The following is a 10,370-nucleotide window of genomic DNA, read 5'->3' on the forward strand; positions in this document are numbered from 1 at the left end:
CTCAAAACGTAGGAAAAGGCTCACAGTGACTTTGTTTCATTTGTTAATGTACTGCTATATCTTCGCTGCTGTAAACTTTTCTAGTGAACGAGGAAAAACATGGATTAACTTCATAAACAAACCGCCTGCAGTGATTACGTTTCCATCGGTACATATAGGACTCATATAAATATTAGTTTTTCGTGAGCGAAACTACTCTATCACTTCCTGCATTCAGGAAAGCCATTGTGTCGAGAGAAGGGGATGATTTAGATAAGCCTTGACCTGGTGGTCTCTGATGTGTGCCCAAAACTTCAGTAGATTGGAGCTTTAAGATTTCGCCGCTATTAAAATGCGTTCGTCGTGACATTGTTAGAACCGAGAACTCCAGCGCAGCTAAGGCAGCAGGTACAATTTGAGGCTCGGAGTCAATATATTTCACTATGTGTGAAAAACGCCAAGTTCCATTAAGCGATTTCCTAGTGGAGAGTTTTGGTAACATACGAATTGTCTAAGGTTAGCACACGTAAGAGACTAGGTATGGAAATCTTTACTATGTCTTTGACCTGATATTTTTTACTGTTTTAGTCCCAAAACGTGAATATATTGCCTCTAAATAAGAGTACTGGTTATGGTATTTAGAAGAAGAAAGTTTATTCATAAATGAAAGGTGTTCCATAAACCATACAGAAATACAGAAGGGGGTGCGAGAACTCAAGGCCGTAACAGAAACTCATATAAATCAATGAATAAACATTTGTACAATAATACTGGCATAGAGTAATAGGGAGCGCCAGTTGTAACTAGAATTGTAGCTCATATTTACTTTCGTTCAGTCACCCCTCTCAAAACAAAACGCTTGCTATAGCGTTAACCGTATAAAAAATACGCATGCATACAAGTAAGCGCGTGAGAAAAACTGGTATTTTTTTTATGTACATCAGGTATTAATGCACTGTGCTGCACTTTGAGCGCACAAATGCCGAGAAGGTATACTCATGAGAATTACCCGTTTCTCACATGCATTCAGAAAGACCACAAGGTAACTTCTCATAACTATCAGTGTAGCGTTCTGGCTTGCTTATCTACTACGAACAATCATTTTTTTTTCTATGCATACCCAACATTTCTAACATTGTTTACTAATTTTTTACACATACATCCTTATACGTGTGACGCGCCTAAAATACCAACTTTTTCGTCTGCGAAGAACCGCCGGTAAAATAACCCATGATTAAGTGCTGTTTACATTGCCTGCAGGACAGTTGTTCCAAAAATTGCAACTGGTAAAGCACAGTGGGAACTCATTGTAGCCAATGTCTTTATCGTCTTCTCTTGGTAGCTGCATGTGCAAATACCGTTATATACACATCAGCAAAGTGTTCGTTTTTGCACCTCTTGTCAACAACCGCCGCCCTTTCAGTCATATTCTGCCTAGGATACTGCGCATCCCCCCCCGCCCCCCCGCAGTGTTGCAGACGTCACACGTGACGTACTTGCTATTCTTGCTGTTTTAGAGAAGTCAAAATATTTCCCTCGATAAAAAATGAACATCTTTTGACGTAGTTTGCTTTCATTAATATTTTTTCAGACTGTTTTAAATGTTAATATATACGGTCGCAAATCTCTCATGTTGACTGCGAGTTCGTTTTTCTCCCCTGAAAAATACTTTCCAAAGCTTTTTTCATAGGCTGACCGAGCGTACAGCTAGCCGTATTCCTCGAAGCAACCGATTAGCGTGAGATTTTAAGAAAAAGAATGTGCCTTAAAATATTTATCGTTAATATTTTACAAAATTACAGAACTATCATAACGCGAACTACCTTAATTTTTAATCGTCAGCATGAAAAGGTTCTTAATTCGTATTTGCGCATTTAACAAATAATTTACACCACCTTAAAGGTCGAATTATCGAGAGAAAGGTGTGTGAACAAACTGATAATCAGCCAGGTTATACTATTAAAAACAAGAGGGCATTTTTTTTGTCGCAGTATTTAAATGTGCACTATGTTTTAGCTTTTTTACAGCAGCGGTACCTGATGAAGAACATTTGCTAAGCTACAGCCCCCTCAAGGCTTTGGAGAGCAATGATAGGCTCGACCGAAAACAACTCAGGCGCCTAAAATTATCATGAGAGCAGCGTATCGTTTCGAACACTGGTAGTGACGTGGACCCACCGATATTTCATCCGTTGGCAACATACTTCCAAGTGGTGCTTCTAGAAGGAGAGAGAGAAAATTTACTCCATCAATATTCGCATTCGATCGATCAAAGGTATTTCTAATTTCACGAAGTGCCCTTCTACCGGGATGACTCCTGTGTCCTCAGTATGTTGTTATTTTTAAACTAATGATTAAATAATGAAAATCACAATCAAATAATTAGCCTTAAAAGCTATAAAATGAAATAACTATGCTTGAAATAACATGGTCACCGTGCAGCTCAGTACATTGCACATATCTTAACTAACTCTGAGGACGTAATGAAAGGAAAGCAAAAAAGACGGATCCGTGAGAGCTAATGTCCTCTAATTGTCTTGTTTTATACACATCAGGAAGATGCAAGTCTATCAATGATTGCGAATGCAAATTCGACGTTTTGACGAACCAGTGCTCTACAGGCTAATTTAAACGAACAAAGAAGGCTTCTTTTGAGCAAAGCATGCTATCCGATGCCATTATTGTTGATCTTGTAAGATCTGTTAGATTAGATCCGTTAATGACGGCTGTTAAGTGGGCACACCAAAATATATTATGAGATCTTTCGTGAAAGATAACTGCAGAGTACTTATTGCAAGAAAATAACAGCGCACACAGCGCAACTAAAACGCATTTAAGTTAGTAACGATGGCAAACATTACAAATTTTTTTCTTGCGTTGGTTTTTTCTAAGCATGCAATTCATGCTGGAGGAAAAGGTGGGTGTTAAAAGCCGAATCATGAGGCTTGCAAAGTTCCCACCACGTATGCTTGTTCGACATGGCAGTACATTTCTCACAACAAAGATAAGAAACACAAATTTACTGCACAGTCGTAAGCAATACTAGAGGGAACAAACTTTACCCATTCATTTATTTATAACGATAATTAATCGTGACAAGCACAGTTTTCTCCGTTTCCTCTTGGAGTCCAATATCCAAAAAGTGCTCATCAAATTTGCTGCAAAAAGTTTGTTCTCTCCCATATTGCTCACGACTGTACATAGTTTACGGAATAAAATGATTTGAAAGCGGAAAATAAACTAATCATAAAAAAATGTTTGACATATTATTATGATCAGTGCCTCAAAGAAAGACCGAATCAAGCTTGTAAGAACAGAAGCTTGGTTCTGGTCGCTTGCATTGGTGCATTGAAATTTCTAAAGGATCCAGCACCCGAGCCAAATTAGTTTCTCTTTAATCCATACGATGAACCCAGGGGATAAGATTGCTATTATAAAACCGAGGGGCTTTTACTATCTACGTTTTTGCTATAAGATGTTTCATTAATGCTGAGCCCTCATCAAGACTATATTTCATATTTTTGCGCTGCAATAGAAATAAAATATGCAATAACTACATCATGAAAGTACTTCTGAGGATAGTGGCACTAGGCTTTACTCGGTAAATTTGTGATAAAAATGACGGACTGAATGCACATCATGGCTGGACAACTTCGGATTGCAAAAGCATCACTGATCAAACTTCCATATTCGAGTGAGAAGATGTGTTTGGGTTTGAAATCACCGGCGCAATAAGAAGGAGCTCTGGGGCTGAAGCCAAACAGAAGATTGCTCATTTTTATCTTCACCGTTGATCATTGAAAACTGGACAAATTTACTTTGACACACAAGCTTGGAGATTTTAAGCATTCTATTCCGTTGTAGAACATTCTAAATGTAAAAATCTTACTGACTTTAGAGGCAGTTTTCATTTCACACCATTCTCACTGGAAGGAGCACATACAACATATTTTGACATTTTGGTCATGTTTGTTTGGCCTTATCGCGAAATAAAAAAAAATCTCTGAGGCACAGTGATAAGGCGTTCTTAGCACTGCTCTTATGTTTTGCAACCAGTGTCGCAGACTACCTCATTCATTTTCTGTTTGACACCTGCGGAAGATTTGAAGCGACGCCTGACGCGCCGCAACAAGAATGTGTGATTAAATAGCGAATTCTCCACCAATAACATTGCGGCAAGATATTAAGAGCGTTAGCTATTACTCATCATGTTTCGAGATTTCATGTGGTCTGCTACCACCCCAGATCACAGCCTCATCTGTGGCAACAACTAGAAAACAGCATATCTCGCATAAAGACTTGTAGCGCCATCTACCATAACATTGTAGAAAAACCACCTACCGCGTGCCAATTGTGACGTCTGGGTGCAATATGGCGGACAGGGGTGGAACAATGAGAGAATGACGTCAGGAGACGAAATGGCGGCATAGTTTCTGTTTCTCGAATTCAATGTGGCAGCCAAAAATTGGTTCTGCCCTCTCATATATTGCTCCCCTCATCCTCAAAATATATCCTACAACGGGACGATAACTGTCCAGTTACGGCTGTGGCAGCAACTGCTCATCACGTTACGAGAGTTCGTGAGGTCTGCTACAACCCTGAGATCGCAGCGCGATCTGTCACAGCAGCTAGAAAACCGCAAATCTCACAGTGACACCTGCAGCGCCATCTACAATAGCATTGTAAAAACTACCACCTGCCACGTGCATATGATGACATCACGGTCCAGTATGGTGGACAGAGGTGGAACTTTTTGATTTTATCGTCGGGAGATGAAATCACGACATAGTTTCGGTTTCTCGAATCCAAGACGCCGGCCTTTGAAATTGGTTGGGCTGTTCTATCCGTTCCCCCCGCTATATATACTGAGACAAGGGGCACCCATCCGGGGGCAGATGTGTACCGAATTTGGTAGGCAAGTAAAACCCTATGGGCTGTGGTATAGGAATAAAACCGCAATTACATAATAGGTAAACATTGTATACATGCAATTACTAATGGAAGCGTTGCCATATCGCGCCACAAGCTGAACTCCAGACCCACCTTCACCCATCAAACGAAGCAAGTTCCGTTTGCGACGTATCTTAATGGGTGTAACTGGACAACGGGCGCGTTCTTCTTCCTTTTCTTCGTCTCGGTAACCAAACAGCTAACGCTAATTACTTCAACGTCTTCCAGACGGTGGAGGCTTTGTTTTTTCCTCCAGTAGCTTTCAGCTGGAATGTTTTATTAGTGAGGGGGTTGGGGTCGTACTGCAACCACAAATATTTTGCTCATTTCTCGAGGTGGTATTTTTTTTCTTGGCTTCTGTTTTTTTATTTTTGAAATTAAAATTAAAACTGCAGAAGATTTGGTATGGTTTACAAAGGAATAGAATATTTCTGTCAAATTTGCACAATTTTTCAGCCTGTGCACTGCGAATAAAATTTCTACATGGAGGAATGCGGTTTCTTGGAACAGCAGAGGTTTCTTCAATGCTGAGGTGTTCAAAAACCGCCAATCTGCAATACAAGCTCCGAAATATTCCTCAGCGCTACCACTGTTTGCCTTGTATGTGGGGTTGTTTTTGTGTCAGTGTGGTGCTACACGGTATTACTTAGCATGTCAGCCCCAGTAAGTTAGAACGGAAACAAAGTTAGGGTTGTTTCCTGCCACAGTGGGTCTTTCTGTGCATGGGGTTCCTGCGGAGAATCCGAGGGAGGTGTATTTCCTGTTACGAATGCTCAGAAGCATTGCTGAATCCAAATAGATCCTCCATATGTCCCCGCTTTTTGAAGGCAAAGTGACTGAAGAACGCCTTTTGAATTTTTATTGTACATCTACCATCGCCAAATGCGTTCGTCGATCATGAATAATGCGGCAGTAATAGCAAACGCAACAAGGTACTAAAAGTCGATAAAAGGCCACAACTTTATTACATGAATATTCTATGAATACGCCATTGTCATCATCGACATTATTTTCCTCATATAATAACCTTGTGTGTAGAAGGAGAAAGTTTTGACGTATTCTGTGACGCAGATTACTTTTGCAGCGAAAGAATAGTACACTCGTTAGGATGAAAAATACTGGCCTGGAGCTCCTGGTCAAGAATGGAAATAAAAAAAAATAAACCTTTTATACCTAAACACGTTTCTTATGGAGCATAGTGCATGTGTGGTTTCTCCCTAATTTTTAATTGAATGAGGCCTCTGCATTCCTGGAATTGTAACGGTGGTTATCACCTAATCTTAACGCTGTTCGCAGTCTGTCGGTAGCGCTCTTGGCCGTTATTTTTGTGACGAGAACTACACTGGACTACCAGTCGAGCATTTCCCGGTGGCTGGGAGAGGAAAGTTGTGCGCATGTGCCGTTAACATGGCAACAGGAAAGGAACAGGAGGCGCGCTTGCGCTTCGCCGTCGTTGCGCCCACGCGCCCGCTCCACCGCTGGACCGATGCGCATCCGCGCGCTTCGTCGCCGTGTCGTCGCACGCCGCCCGATCACTCGAACCGCGCGTCGAATGCGCAGCATTGCGTATAAAAGGCGGAGATGAAATGGGCGGCTGTATTACAACGTCTGACATGAATGCCGCGAAGGAGAGTCCAGCCGCTGCTAAACGGCGGAATATATAGACAAGAGAAGGTTAACTCTTCCGATCCTGAGGTTGTCGCCCGGCACTTGGCTACTCAACAAAGAAAGAGTGAGCGTAAGAAGGGGAAAAGAGCAGTGGAGACGCCGGAACAGAGAGAGGAACAGCTTGCAAATGGAGATGCCGGACTGCCGAGAGTGATAGAGGGCGAATAACCGCCGAGATGGAGCCAAATGTCTCTCACGGCTAAACATGCAATGACCACAACAAGCTCAACCAGGAAAACGTAAATCTCGCTACGTATGTCCTGGCATAGCCGAGCTAAGCCACTGGCATTTTTTTTTTGTTGTTGTTGGTTGCAAGCCAATGTTGTTCCAGTAGGTCAAGACAATTTTTATGACAGCGAAATATATCCCCTTCAGAGACTATCGTTCGAAGAGTAATGAGTAATTACTCCCTCATCCAGTACATTGAGGTGCAATAATGTGGTCGCAATGTCGTTTGCGTGCGTCTTTCTGCTGTGCAGTATGATGAATTTTTTTGTTAAATCTTGTTGGGAAACACAATGAGATGCTTGGTTTTTCCTTACACTGTCGTCGATCGGAAGAGTATTGTGCTGGGAAAGCCATAACCATATCGAGCAACACGTGCTATATGTGGAATGGGGTGTCGTTTATGAGGTGAAGGTCTTCTTCACGGGATGCCTCTCCACTCGCCGGGTGCACCCGGGGTCCGACCATGGAGGCAGAAGACAGTAAAAGGGGGCAGGTGATGTGAGGCTCCTCATAGCCAAACGGCTTCATGACCCGTTCTAACCGGCCAGGTACGGGTCGTCAGTTCTTCTGACTGCTGAAGGGCTTCCGGTGATAGTTTCCACTTACACAGTGCATGCTTTTCGTGGTTTCGAGACAGCAGAAGTTTTTTTGATGTAACCGATCCTGAATCATCTCCTATTGCTGTCCTGGAGCGCATCAGGGACCTCGGCCCAAAATTTGCTTCGAAGACGCATCCTTTCTTCCACCAACCATTCCTGCATGTATTATTTTCTACGCATCCTTGCTTCCACCCACCATTCCTGCATAATTATTTTCTCTCAAGAAGTGACATGACTTCCGGTAATGGCATCAACAGGTGCTTATGCCATTGCATCGCCAACACATAACATAATTAGGTGTCTCGTTGAATATTTTCACTGCCTTTCGTGCGGATACCATGGGCACAACCACGGTATAATCCCAAGCCTGCCTCCGCTCAGGCATCGCAACTCATAAGTGCAACTGGCCCCCACAGATACATCGGAGTCGCTACAAGCTCCCATGGGGTCTTGAACCCTATGCAGAGTTGGGTCCGAGCCATATCCATCCCCAGTGCAAGCGTTCCTGTTGCGTCTCAAACAACAAATACAATGCTATTTATCGCAACCAAACGAAGCTACTCCGACATGAAAACAGCAAGACAGAAACGGATGGTATCACTTTCCTAAGCGAGACCATCAGAAAATGTGTGCTTCTCCCCTCTTGCTTTCGCATCTTTTTTTTTTAGTGCAAGAGCACTATTGTCCTCCCATGCTGGAAGATTCAGGTTTTTTGAGCACGCCTGCTGATCAGTCTTGGCAGAGAGAAGATACCCTACTGCGTCAACATGGCAGGTTGATGGGATGCCGAAAAGTTCTTGCTGCCCGCCACCCAGCTCGAGAAAAAAATCGTTGCCAGCCTTACCTAAGGGAGCATGCGCAAACGTTAAATGCGGTGCTGGAAAGGACAAAGAACATTCCAGGGTGGTTAACAGATAGCCGCAGCCCCAGTGTTATCGCCATGGTCCCTCGTCTCTAATCTTCCACCGCTATCGGCTATTTCTGTTCCTCAAGCTACGGACTTGTTGCTTTTCTTGGCACGTTTCTCGGCTTGAGGAGCTGTCGTTGTCACCCGCTGCTTGCCAGCAAGTCTGCTCGCTCGGCGTCCCTCGCCGCTTAATGTTGCTTAAGTGAAGCCACGCTCAACAACCTTGTATTTCTGGCTCTAGACAGGAAACTAAGTGTCCTTCACTGTTTTCGTGGCATTCCGGACGTGCGCTTTGCGCGCCGTGTTCTTAGACCTATAGGCACGTTTTCAGCCGTCCTTGTCTCCTGCCCAGTTTCGCGTGCTGATAATTACTCTGCCGTTTGTGACAGATGTGAGTCTAACTATCATGTGACTAAACCAGCTCCATTGCAGGCACACGGTTAAAACAGTATTTCCGATCAACGCTAAAGAAAGTCCTATATACCATTTGCACATAAAGCACATCCTATGCAATGACGACTGCTGTGAGCTGATGGGAGGGAAGCGAAGCGCCTCTATTCTTAGAGGCATTCGTTCAACCCTGTTGGAAAAGCTTTTCGTGACGCTTGTTTAAGAAGTGTCCTGGCTGACACATAGTAGTATAGGCAGTCGACAATAAGCGCCCGCACTTAAGCCGGCCTTAGAGCAGGAGGAAGTGCAAGGGCGAGGGGAGTGGAGTAGAGGCAGCGTCCAGCATGAAGGTAACGAGTCGTGTGACTGGTCGGAGATGAATTGAGGGCTGCTGCATACGGTTCGTAAAGCTGCCCGCCATCGTTTTTAACCATTTTCCGTCCGTATATGTCGCCCAGCAACGACCTCATTTCCGAAGCGGCCGCGGCCGCGCTAGGTATCACGTTAAGCTTTTCGTCACCGAGCCTCGGTCCGGCGTTCGCTGGTTTCACCGAGCCGCCTCAAGTAGCATCCTATATCCGGTCGAAGGAGAGGATATTTCTCCCGAAGACTATCACAACGACCCCAGATGGCCCCGGGCGATCCTCGCCCGCACGCTGGCTCACCCCGCCCTCCGCAGGGCACAGCTCGCCAACTCCGACATGCCACTTCATCCGCCCGCCTACCCCGCCATACCAGGCCTGCCCAATCCACGCAAGTCTATTCCAACCAAGCTTAGACTTCGAGCACCACTTCCTAGGCCCCCAGCCCAGGATCTGAAAATTATTTTCCGACCGAGCGGAGGCCTCAACCTATGCCAGTGCAATAAAGCCATATATTGTTCCTGTTTTTCAACGCCCTTCAAGAACCCTACGCAGAATTGCGTCAACAGGACCACATCCGGCTGAACCCCCAGAGCAATTATTTTACCATCAACCCACTCCCCACCTACGAGGAGCGCGCAAAACGCTATGTGCTACCACTGTTTCTCACCCTTGACGCCACTTTAACACACCAAGCGTACATCGCTACATGCGTACAGGCAAGGCGTACAGGCCACGCAGGGCGGGGCATTCTAAACTGCGAAAGAAATCTTCCAAGGGATTCAGGCCTTCAAACAAAGCAGCTCCTGTACTATCACGGGCACACGTCCTCTCGGAAGACCAAATCCGTCTTGGTTACTTTCATCAACACAAAAACTTTACCCAAAAGCTCTGCTTCTACAAAGAAGTTTACTTCTACCAACCCTTTCAAGCAAAGGTGGAGGCCTGCTTTAGTTGATGGTAGGCCGGTCACTGCGCCAATACCTGCCCCAAATCCCTCTCCGCATTTTGTCATTACTGCGAAGAGGATCACCCACCGAAACGCCGATAGGTCCACCTGTACGGCCAAGGGCATTCAGGTCACCGGACCACAATTAACGGGTTAAAAAAACGCAAGGTGCGTTGTGATCGACCGGAGATTCCAAAAAGACTTTCACCCCGGCTGGCCTCACAGTCAACAAGAGCAAGCTTTCCCCCTCGCTCTACTCCAGCCTCCGAGATTCCCGCAGCAGGCAGCGCTCCAACTTCCAGCAACGAGCCGAGTCCTGTTCCCAGTTCGGGTCGGCTA

This window comes from Amblyomma americanum, chromosome 2 (genome assembly GCF_052857255.1).
Source record: "Amblyomma americanum isolate KBUSLIRL-KWMA chromosome 2, ASM5285725v1, whole genome shotgun sequence".
NCBI classification, from domain to species: Eukaryota; Metazoa; Arthropoda; class Arachnida; order Ixodida; family Ixodidae; genus Amblyomma; species Amblyomma americanum.